The 9,326-nt window shown below is 47.0% G+C and overlaps 1 protein-coding gene across 2 annotated transcripts in view; it reads left to right on the top strand.

Annotated features, from left to right (window-relative positions):
* Positions 1 to 2,535: 2,535 nt before the first annotated feature.
* Positions 2,536 to 9,326, top strand: part of CCSER1 (coiled-coil serine rich protein 1) — a 666,784-nt gene continuing 659,993 nt past the window's right edge. For both annotated transcript variants that reach the window (XM_079769292.1, XM_079769288.1), the window contains exon 1: positions 2,536 to 2,959. The gene's annotated coding sequence lies outside the window, so the exon portion shown is untranslated. The remainder of the gene's footprint in view (positions 2,960 to 9,326) is intronic.

Here is a 9,326-nt window from a genome sequence, read left to right as displayed (position 1 = left end):
GCCCTTGAAATATCTGGTCTAATGTATAATTTTAAAGTATGGAATATAGGGTCATTATTAAATTATCATTATTGATGAAAATTAAATAAAGAACTAGAACAATAAAGCTCCCAAAACTTGCCCAATATAATTGAGTACCACCCTTAAAGGGGGACAAAACTTTAAAAAGATTTCTGTTTACAGCTCTTACATAAACCAAATATTTATTTGCTCAGTGCAAATGTTCAGATCAGGAATATTTCTTCTAAAAAATCCATTTTGCATTGAGTGAGATTCTTTAATAAGGACTTTGTAAAAAAGTTTCCTAACTTTTTTCATCTATAAGTCTTAGCTAGGACTTCCTAAGTCCTCACCTAATCTTAGAAATGAACATTTATAAACCCCTCTTGCAATGGAAAAAATGCCAAAATATCACAGATCAGCTTTTTCATGATTACCAAAAGCTCTAAAGAAACTATTAAGATTTTCAACTAAGCCAAGATTTCTGAATGGCAGTATGAACAGTAGAGTAAGACAGACCAAGGTTGAGTTCCAGCCTCATCACTTGACCTGTGTGTGATCTAAGGTTAACTACGTACCCTCCCCAAACCTGACATTTCTGATCTGTGAAACTGAAGAAATAATAATAGCTTTTGAAAATGTGGGCACACACTTTAAATCCCAACATCCTTTGTTAGTGCATCCATTTTCCAATGCTTAATCAAAGAAGCTATAACATCCTATATTTATATGTTATTCATATATTTGTCCACTTGTTCCAACTTGCTGCCCATTCTTGATTATATGCTTAAGCCACTTTTAATGGACTTAAACAGACTCTAAGCTCTTTATATTAGACATAAAGGAATCAGGGGAAAGAAAAATCAGTGTGGAAAACCCAAAGACATCGCAATGATCAGGAGCTACTAACAATGAGAGAAGATGTAATAACTGAGTTGTCAACCTTTCCATCACCTCACTAGACTCCTAAATATTCTGAGGTTCCTTTTGTCACATTTGTGAAAAAATAAAAATAAAAAGAGTTTTCCACAGTTGTCTCCCCAAAGCAGGGTTGTTCCCATGCCTAAATGCACAATAACTGCTAACACTCATTCAAAAATACACCTTGATTTTACACCAAATTGATTCACATTTCTGAAGTCAGATCACATGGCCACTCACATTATTTAGAAAACAGCCACCCACCCCCCAACACACACACAATCTTGGAAAAGTGACAGATTGCTTGATTCCTGTACACTTTTCTGATACAGTAATGTGCCAGATCACAAAGATCCTGTGATTTGGGCTGGAGGCTAGTTAAGGTATAAGGGATGTGATGTCAAGTGTACAAACTTAACACTGGGGATGTATTTTCTATCTAGATATGGTCCTACACGCCAACATAATGGGTTTAAAAAATGTTCCACAGCCCTAACCGGTTTGGCTTAATGGATAGAGCATTGGCCCTCGAACTGAAAGGTCCCGGGGTTCCATTCCTGACAAAGGCATGTACCTGGGTTGCAGGCTCCAACCCCAGTAGGTGGTTGTGCAGGAGGCAGCTGATCCATGTTTCTCTCTCATTGATGTTTCTAACTCTCTACCCCTCTCCCTTCCTCTCTGTAAAAATCAATAAAATACATTTTAAAAAATGTCTCACTTAAATGCATTCCATCTGCTGTACTGCCTGCTCAAGACATAAATGAATGTATATAGGGGTGGAGATAAAGAAGGGGATAGACGGCAAATAGTTCAGGACCCAGTGTAAACCTAAAAGGAAATCAGACAGTGCAATGGGAGAGAGGATCAAGGGAAAACAAATTAAGAATGCCACAGCACCACGCATCAGAAGTCCTCCCCATCTCTAAACTGGCAAATTTCTCCAGGGGGCCATCAGTCAAACGGATGTGAAGGATGTGAACGTGGTAGCTGCTTCTGTTTGTAATCCCCTTGTTGCCCAGGGCCTTCTGTGTAGTAACCCAAGTTTCACTCCAGGTCACAGTCCCAATGCTTTCATTAGCCCGCCGAAGAATTGATTGCTGTAAATGGTTCCTGGAAGGCGTGACCTGCTTTGAGGAAAGAAGCCCTGAAGGGAAGAGAGAGACCTGTCAGGGTGTGAATAGGTTGGGTGAGAGTGAAAAGAGCCTCACCCTTCCCTCCCCTCCCTGAGCGAGGAAGAGAAAGAAGATAACGTCCGGTGGGTTGCAGAGAAAAGATAACAGTGCGTTTCCAGCATCCTCGGGATCCCTTCGCTGAGCTTTAAAGCCTCCCCCCGCTTATTCTCTCTTGACCTGCCAATGCACTGGGATTCCACTCGAGCCCAAGGATGGGCTAAGGGGGAAAGCCGAGTCAGCACGGTCGGAGACGGCTTCCCCCTGAAATGAAAACTCAGCAGCGGGCCGGCGGTGGGTGTGCACGCGTCAATGTGAGAGTATGCGCGCGTGGAAGCCCGCGGCCGCAGTTGGCCCGGCGCCGCCCCGCCCCCCCGCCCCCCCGCCCCCCTCCACCCCTTTAAAGGGCGCGCGCGCCGCCGCCCTCCTCACAGTGGGAAGGGCGCCTGTTGGGGAGGTGGCTCCCGGGCTCCCCGCACAGCCACACTCCGCGCGCTCGCACACTTGGAAGCGCCTCCCCACGTCCCTCCCCTGCCCTCCTCGGGCTCGGCTCTTCGCTCTCTCCCTGCGAACAGTCGCCGACAGGCTGCCAATCCGCCTCGCTCTCTCCTCTCTCTCCGCACCATGACTGACTGGGGAGCGGGGGCCCGGGCGGAGCGGCTCCGCTGGCGCGGGCGGGAGGAGCAGGCGGATTATTAAAGACCGCAGCCCGACTCCGCGCACCTGGGAGAGCAGAGAGGCGCCCGCCAGCCGAGCAGGGAGGGCGGGCGGGCGGAGGAGGGGGTCCGGGAAAGACGCCCCCCGTGCCCCGAAGACAGAAATCCCCGAGTGCCCGGGAGGAGCCTTCACGCGCGACGCGGAGCCCTCAGGTAGTAACGCCCCCGGTGCCTCCGCGCCCGGAGGGTCGCGCGCGTCGGGTCGCCGCTGCCCCCGGCGGACGCCAGGGTGACCGCCCGGCAGGTGACCGCGCGGGGCCCGGCCGCCGCGGAGCAGCCCCCGCCCAGGCCCGGGGCGCCGGCTGCGGGCCCGGCGTGCGCGGCGCGGGGACCTGGCCTGGCGGGCGGGCGGGCGGGCTGGGAGGGAGACGCACGGCTCGCCGGCCGCTGGCCCGTGACTCCCGGCGCTGCGTGGCCTGTCGCTCGTGCTCCCCGGCGCTCTGCTCCCCGGGCCGCAGCCCCCGCTCCTGGGCGACGTGGAGCGCGGCCGGCCCAGGAGGCAGGAGTTGGCGCAGGCTCCGCTCACTCCCCGCCCTCGTCCCGCAGGTAGGGCGGCCGGGCTGCGGGCGCGGCGGCCGGGATGGGAGTGGGGGAGCGGGGGCGGGGGTCTCGGGGCTCCCCGCAGTGCTGGGCCGGGACCGCCTCTGGCCCCCCGCCTGCTGGTCCCCGGGCGCTGGCTTCCTGGGTTGGAGGCGAGACCCTCGCCACAGGCGCAGGAACAGCAGCGACTTAGTGGGAACACATTGCTTTGTGGTGGCGCGTCCGGGGCTCGGGAGGGTGTGTGTGTGTGTGTGTCCGTGTTCGTTCGCGCTGCTGACTGATCTGTGCGTTGTTTCATCTGAAAATAAAACCAGTTCTGAGCCGAAACCGCAGGTGTCCCCTTGGGCCCTCTTAGGATCATTTTTGGGGGCTTGTTTGCCCGGGACTCGGCGCGGGGCCACCTCGGGGTCGGGGTGCGCGGAGAGCTGTCGGAGGGATTTGTGAATGGTGCCTCTCGGCGCGGGGAGGCTGAGCCTGGCTGATGTCAGGGAGGAGGTATCCCGAGTGAGCAGAAAGGCTTTTTATGGTAAAGAGTTGTGAAATTTCTCGGGGGTTTCTTTCCGTGTATCTGGAGCTTTACTCTCTCCCCCTCTCCCATCTCTTCCCTCATTTTTTTTTTTTCTTTCTCAGAATTAGCAGCAATTTTGCTTTCCCACCTTCTCTCGTGGGACCTGGAATAGGAAGTGAGTCACTTGGGGTTTCTGTTGTTGTTGTTTTGTTTTTACAGGTGGAAAAAAAATGCTGCTTAGAAAATCTCGTGCCCTTTGATGTTTTTTGTACTTATTCTCTACTCCTCTGAACTCTTCAGGCCATCAATAGGACCACAAGACAAAGTACCTGCTTGATTTCAACAGCTTCATTTCTAGTATCTTTCCAGTTGACTACCTTCCCACTGAAATGTAACCCATGCCCTCCACCCCTGCACCCAAGAAAGGCTAGTAAAAATGATGTGCACACATTTTACTGTAAAGATGTTTTTATTAAAAAGGTTGGGAGGAAAGAGAAGCAGACACCTAGCTGGGTTTATGTTGATTACTGCTGACTAAAAGCCAGCTTTTAAGAGAAGATCTAAGATTCTACTAACTTAGGCTATGTCACAGTTTGTTTCTGTTTCTGTTTCTTTTTGCTTTTTAATAAGTACAAACTCCAGAGACATAACTTGAAGCTTAGATATGATTTGGGACAGTGTCTACCAACTATGCTTTAACAAATTTATGTTTGTTCCTAAAAGTTAGCAGAGTCGATGACTGGGTTGTGACTGAGATGGTAGGACAGGGTCATTATTATTTTAAATTGGTATATCTCAAAGGCCTGCCGGCCACGCACAGTCTTTGTAACACTGAAGTTCCGAGTTGCAACTACTCCCTCAATAATTTCATTGAGAAGAAAGAGAAGTAAACTGGTCAATCTATTGTCAGAGTGATTTGTCTATCTTTTATATTAATTAGGGAGCGTCTTACTTTGATCAAAACATGCCAACTGTTTTAGTTTTTTCTTTTTCTTTTTCCCAGGGTGAAAGTAGCTCACCAGTTCCTTACCAGTCCTGTTCATTTTGAAGGCAGAGCGGAGTTAAGGATTTGTTATTTTGATTCGGTTATGTTCATATTGGCTTGCAATACATTTTCAACATGGAGCATGTGCGGTTTTATATATTACCTTCGGATGTAGACTTAGACCCAAACTGAGTGTTGTTACATGAACTTTCCTGAATCATTGCAATGTTGAAGAAAAAATGGGGAATTTTACAATGTACTTTACAAACTGTATTATACAATTATTAAAAGGTCATATTTATGGATATTTTGTTTTTTGACACTCAGAGAATGGGCAACTATTTATTTTAATGATGCATTATTTATACTATAGGTTGTAAATTTACATCAAGCTTATGAAGTAGAAAATGAAAATGTATTGTATTTTATATATAATACTCTTTATTGCATTTTATTATTCAACATAGCACTCAAAATAGACGTCCTGTCATGGGCAAGGCACTAATGAAGGATTGTGGAGAACATGACTTCCTAGCTCTCTGCCCTTCAGGAGCTTACTCTCCATTTGGGAGGAATCTGATGCTCATGCTCGGACAGAATTAACAACTCATGACAGTAAGAGATTGCATGTCTAATGAGGGCTGCAGGAGTTCAGACCATGATAATAACATTTCATACCGGGTTTTGTTTGAAAAGGCTTCTGGGGTAGACAGACTTGCCTGGTCTTGATCTTAAAGGATAAAAAGGATTAGTGGCTTATGGATGAGAATATGAGGTACAAGATACAAGTCTCTTGGAATTATAGAAAAGAACAAAAGATATGATAGTGAAGATAAGTTTGTTTTGAAATAGATTTAGATATTGCACTTGAATTTGTTGTGCCAAGTGCAGGGTGAGTCTGTTTTGATGTACAACATTCTGTATACTCTATTCTTGGAATGAATTGTCAGTACATATTTTGAACCTTAGAAAGCAAATCTTTGACTATATATGGCCTTTTAATGGAAAAAAATGCTTGACATGTATTTGTAGACAATACTTACTCGTTGAATGCTTAATATTATATTCTTCATATATAATGTATGACTCATTAAACAACATGTTTTCTATAATATTTTTATTTTAAATATTAATATGAATCCATATAATAGTTAATCTATTCTTACATTATTTCCCATGAAGGACTTGTAGGAAACTATTTTAATATTGTAGCAATAATTTTAAAGATATTGTAACTATCTTCTGGTAAATAGATTGTATTAGTAATAGAAACATGTCTTCTCTCAGCATTCTGAACTTAGTAATTTTTTCTTTGTGTATATATTTATGTTTCAAAATACATAAAAAATGTTAAGATGCATTTCTTCATTATAAGGATACAAGGGGAAATATCTGAATTGACTTTTAGCCTGTCTTTCAGTATGACTCCCCAGAAGTATGTTATGGTGATAGTGAAGAAATAGTACAAATATTAGATATGACTATCAATAAATAACGACACAATTACTTTCAGGTTAGTTGAATTAAAAATTTCATGTATTTGTTGTTGACTGAATAGATAAGAGTTATTATAAAAGTGAAAAACCTATAAGTTACTAATTTCATATTTGTGCAGGAATGAGAGATTTCCAAGTTAGAGTAAAACCAGACTATATGTTAATTGGTCTCTTTTGAGTTTGGTTTGAGTTTGAGTTTGGTTTGTCACAAGTGTATCACTTTGATAATGTAATCTCTCCTACTGTATGACTGACAGTTCAGTATGATTTCCCTATTGAATAGTGACAAAATCTGTTGGCTTTATATTGCGAACATACACTTCTATCAACAAATATTAACTTCACTATGCATGACTGTCAGTTAACAATAAAACATGAAGTCTGGGCTGGGATAAGCAGTGAAAAAAGATGGGGAGATTAATGAAAAACACTATAACATATGAAACATACTTCAATGTGTAGCTTAAACTAAATATAATATAAAAATGTAAAACCAACCAGTCTAAATTGCAATGGATACAATACCAAGATGTTATCAGTTTTTATTTTACAATGATCATATTGCAATTTTTAAATTATTTATTCTGGATAAATAAAATGCCAGAAAAACAGTGGTGGTCAAAAAAATGCATATTAGGTTCTGTGATATATTAAACAATTTTTAAAAACTTTCTGTTTAGATAATTGACAGATGAAGTTTGTTGTTTGGCCAAACTGTGGCTCTGTGCCTCGATTAATTTTAAAACATAGCTTTTGGTTTTGCATTATTTACACTGTATTAACAATTTTTAAATTTCAATTTAGCTGATTAAAATTTTGAATACCATGACTCTGTTCTGAAACCAAAAAAAAAAAAAAATCGAAAGGTAATTTATAAGGAATAATCTTATTATCTAATGGTAAATTCTTAAGTTAGAGTAGTATTTCTCAAAATATGGTTCCCTGAGCAGAGCACCAGTGAATTGTTAAGATGCCAATCAGAAATCACAGACTGAATCAGAAACTCTGGGATGGGTTCTGGGGTGGGGTCCTCTATGTGATTCTTACGCCCTCTTAAGTTTGAGAACCAATGACCTAGAGTATTTACAGTGAAATGTGAAGGCTGTGTCTTCCACCTTTTGGTATATGAGATGACACTCCAACTAACTGAGCACCTGGCCAGAGTGATGACGTACACTGAGTGGCTAGATTATTATGATCTCTGAACGCATAATAATCTGGCCACTCAGTGTATGTATGTATGTGTGTGTGTGTGTGTGTGTGTGTGTGTGTGTGTATAGGGCTTGGTGGTGCATGAATTTGTGCATGGGTGGGGTCCAGCCAGCCTGGCCAGGGGGAGGGGACATGGGCAGTTGGCTGGCCTGCCTGCTGGTCAAACTCCTGGTCGAGGGGACAATTTGCATATTAGCCTTTTATTATATAGGACTAGAGGCTTGGTGCATGAAATTCATGCACTCAGGTGGGGGGTGCGGGTTGTCCCTCAGCCTGGCCTGTGCCTTCTCACAGTCCGGGAGTCCGCAATCGATTCCTCCAAAGAGGTAGGCCCCGCCCACCCAGCCAGGATTCCACAATGGATCGCCCCAAAGAGGTAGGCTCTGCCCACCCTGCCTGGGCTCCGCAATGGATAGCACTGCAAATGGAGGCCCCTGCAGTGCCGCCAACCAGGTAGCCTGGGCCTCCCTCTGAAGGGCGATCATGCGATCGATCGTGCCCTGCAGAGGGAGGCCCCGCCCACCTGCCGCAGCCCTCCACTTGGTAGCCTGGGCCTCCCTCTGTAGGGCAATCATGGGGCGATGGCCGGGGCCCTGACCAATTGCATCACACCTGCCTTGGCTGGCCTGGCGCCAGTGGTGATCCAGATGTTCGTTCCGCTATTTGGCCATTCAGTCGATTTGCATATTATGCTTTTATTATTATAGACTAGAGGCCCAGTGCACAAAATTCATGCATGGGGGGGGCGGCGGTGTCCCTCAGCCCGGTCTGCACCCTCTCCAATCTGGGACCCCTCAAAGGATGTCCTACTGCTGGTTTACAGGGATCGGGCCTAAACTGGCAGTCGGACATCCCTCTTGCAATCTGGGACTGCTAATTCCTAACTGCTCACCAGCTTGCCTGCCTGCCTGATTTCCCCTAACCACTCTGCCTGCCGGCCTGCTCGACCCCAACTGCCCCCCCCCACCACCAGCCTGATTACCCCCAACTGCCCCCCGTGCCAGTGTGCTCTACCCCATCTGCCTCCCCTGCAGGCCTGCTTGCCCCCAAATGCCCCCCCCATGGCCTGCTCGCCCCCACTGTCCCTCCCCACTGGCCTGCTCGCCCCCAACTGCTCCTCTGCTGGCCTGCTCACTCCAAACTTCCCCTCCCCCCCCCCGCTGTCCTGATCACCCCCAACTGAACCCCACTGACAGCCTCCTTGCCCCCAACTGACCCCCCTGCTGGTCTGCTCACCTCCAAGTGCCCCCCCTGCCAGCCTGATCATCCCCAATGGTCCCCCCCCCCCCCCCACTGGCCTGATCACCCACCACTGCGGTCCCATCCTGGCCTGATCACCCACAACTACCCTACCCTATTGGCCTCTAACAGCCTCTACCTCGGCCCCGCCACCATGGCTTTGTCCAGAATAATGCCCAGAAGGTCTCCTGGAAGGTCTCCCAGTCTAATTAGTATATTACCCTTTTATTAGTATAGATAGAGGCCTGGTGCATGTGTGGGGGCCAGCTGGTTTGCCCTGAAGGTTGTCCCGGATCAGGGTAGGGGTTTCCTTGGGGCATGGGGTGGCCTGGGCAAGGGGCCTGTGGTGGTTAGAAGGCTGGCTTTGCCCCCATGGGGTGAGGGTCCCCGCTGGGGGTGTGTGGCCAGTCTGGGTGAGGGGCTGAGGGTTGTTTTCAAGGTGGCCACAGCCCCTTCAGGGTGGGGGGTCCCACTGGGATGCCTAGCCACCCTGGGTGAGGGGCTGAGGGCCGTTTTCAAGGCTGGCCAAGCCCCACAGCA

This window comes from Cnephaeus nilssonii (assembly GCF_951640355.1).
Source record: "Cnephaeus nilssonii genome assembly, chromosome: 1".
In the NCBI taxonomy this organism is placed as follows: domain Eukaryota; kingdom Metazoa; phylum Chordata; class Mammalia; order Chiroptera; family Vespertilionidae; genus Cnephaeus; species Cnephaeus nilssonii.
The sequence above is the reverse complement of the archived record's forward strand: the minus strand, read 5'-3'. Positions and strand labels throughout refer to the sequence as shown.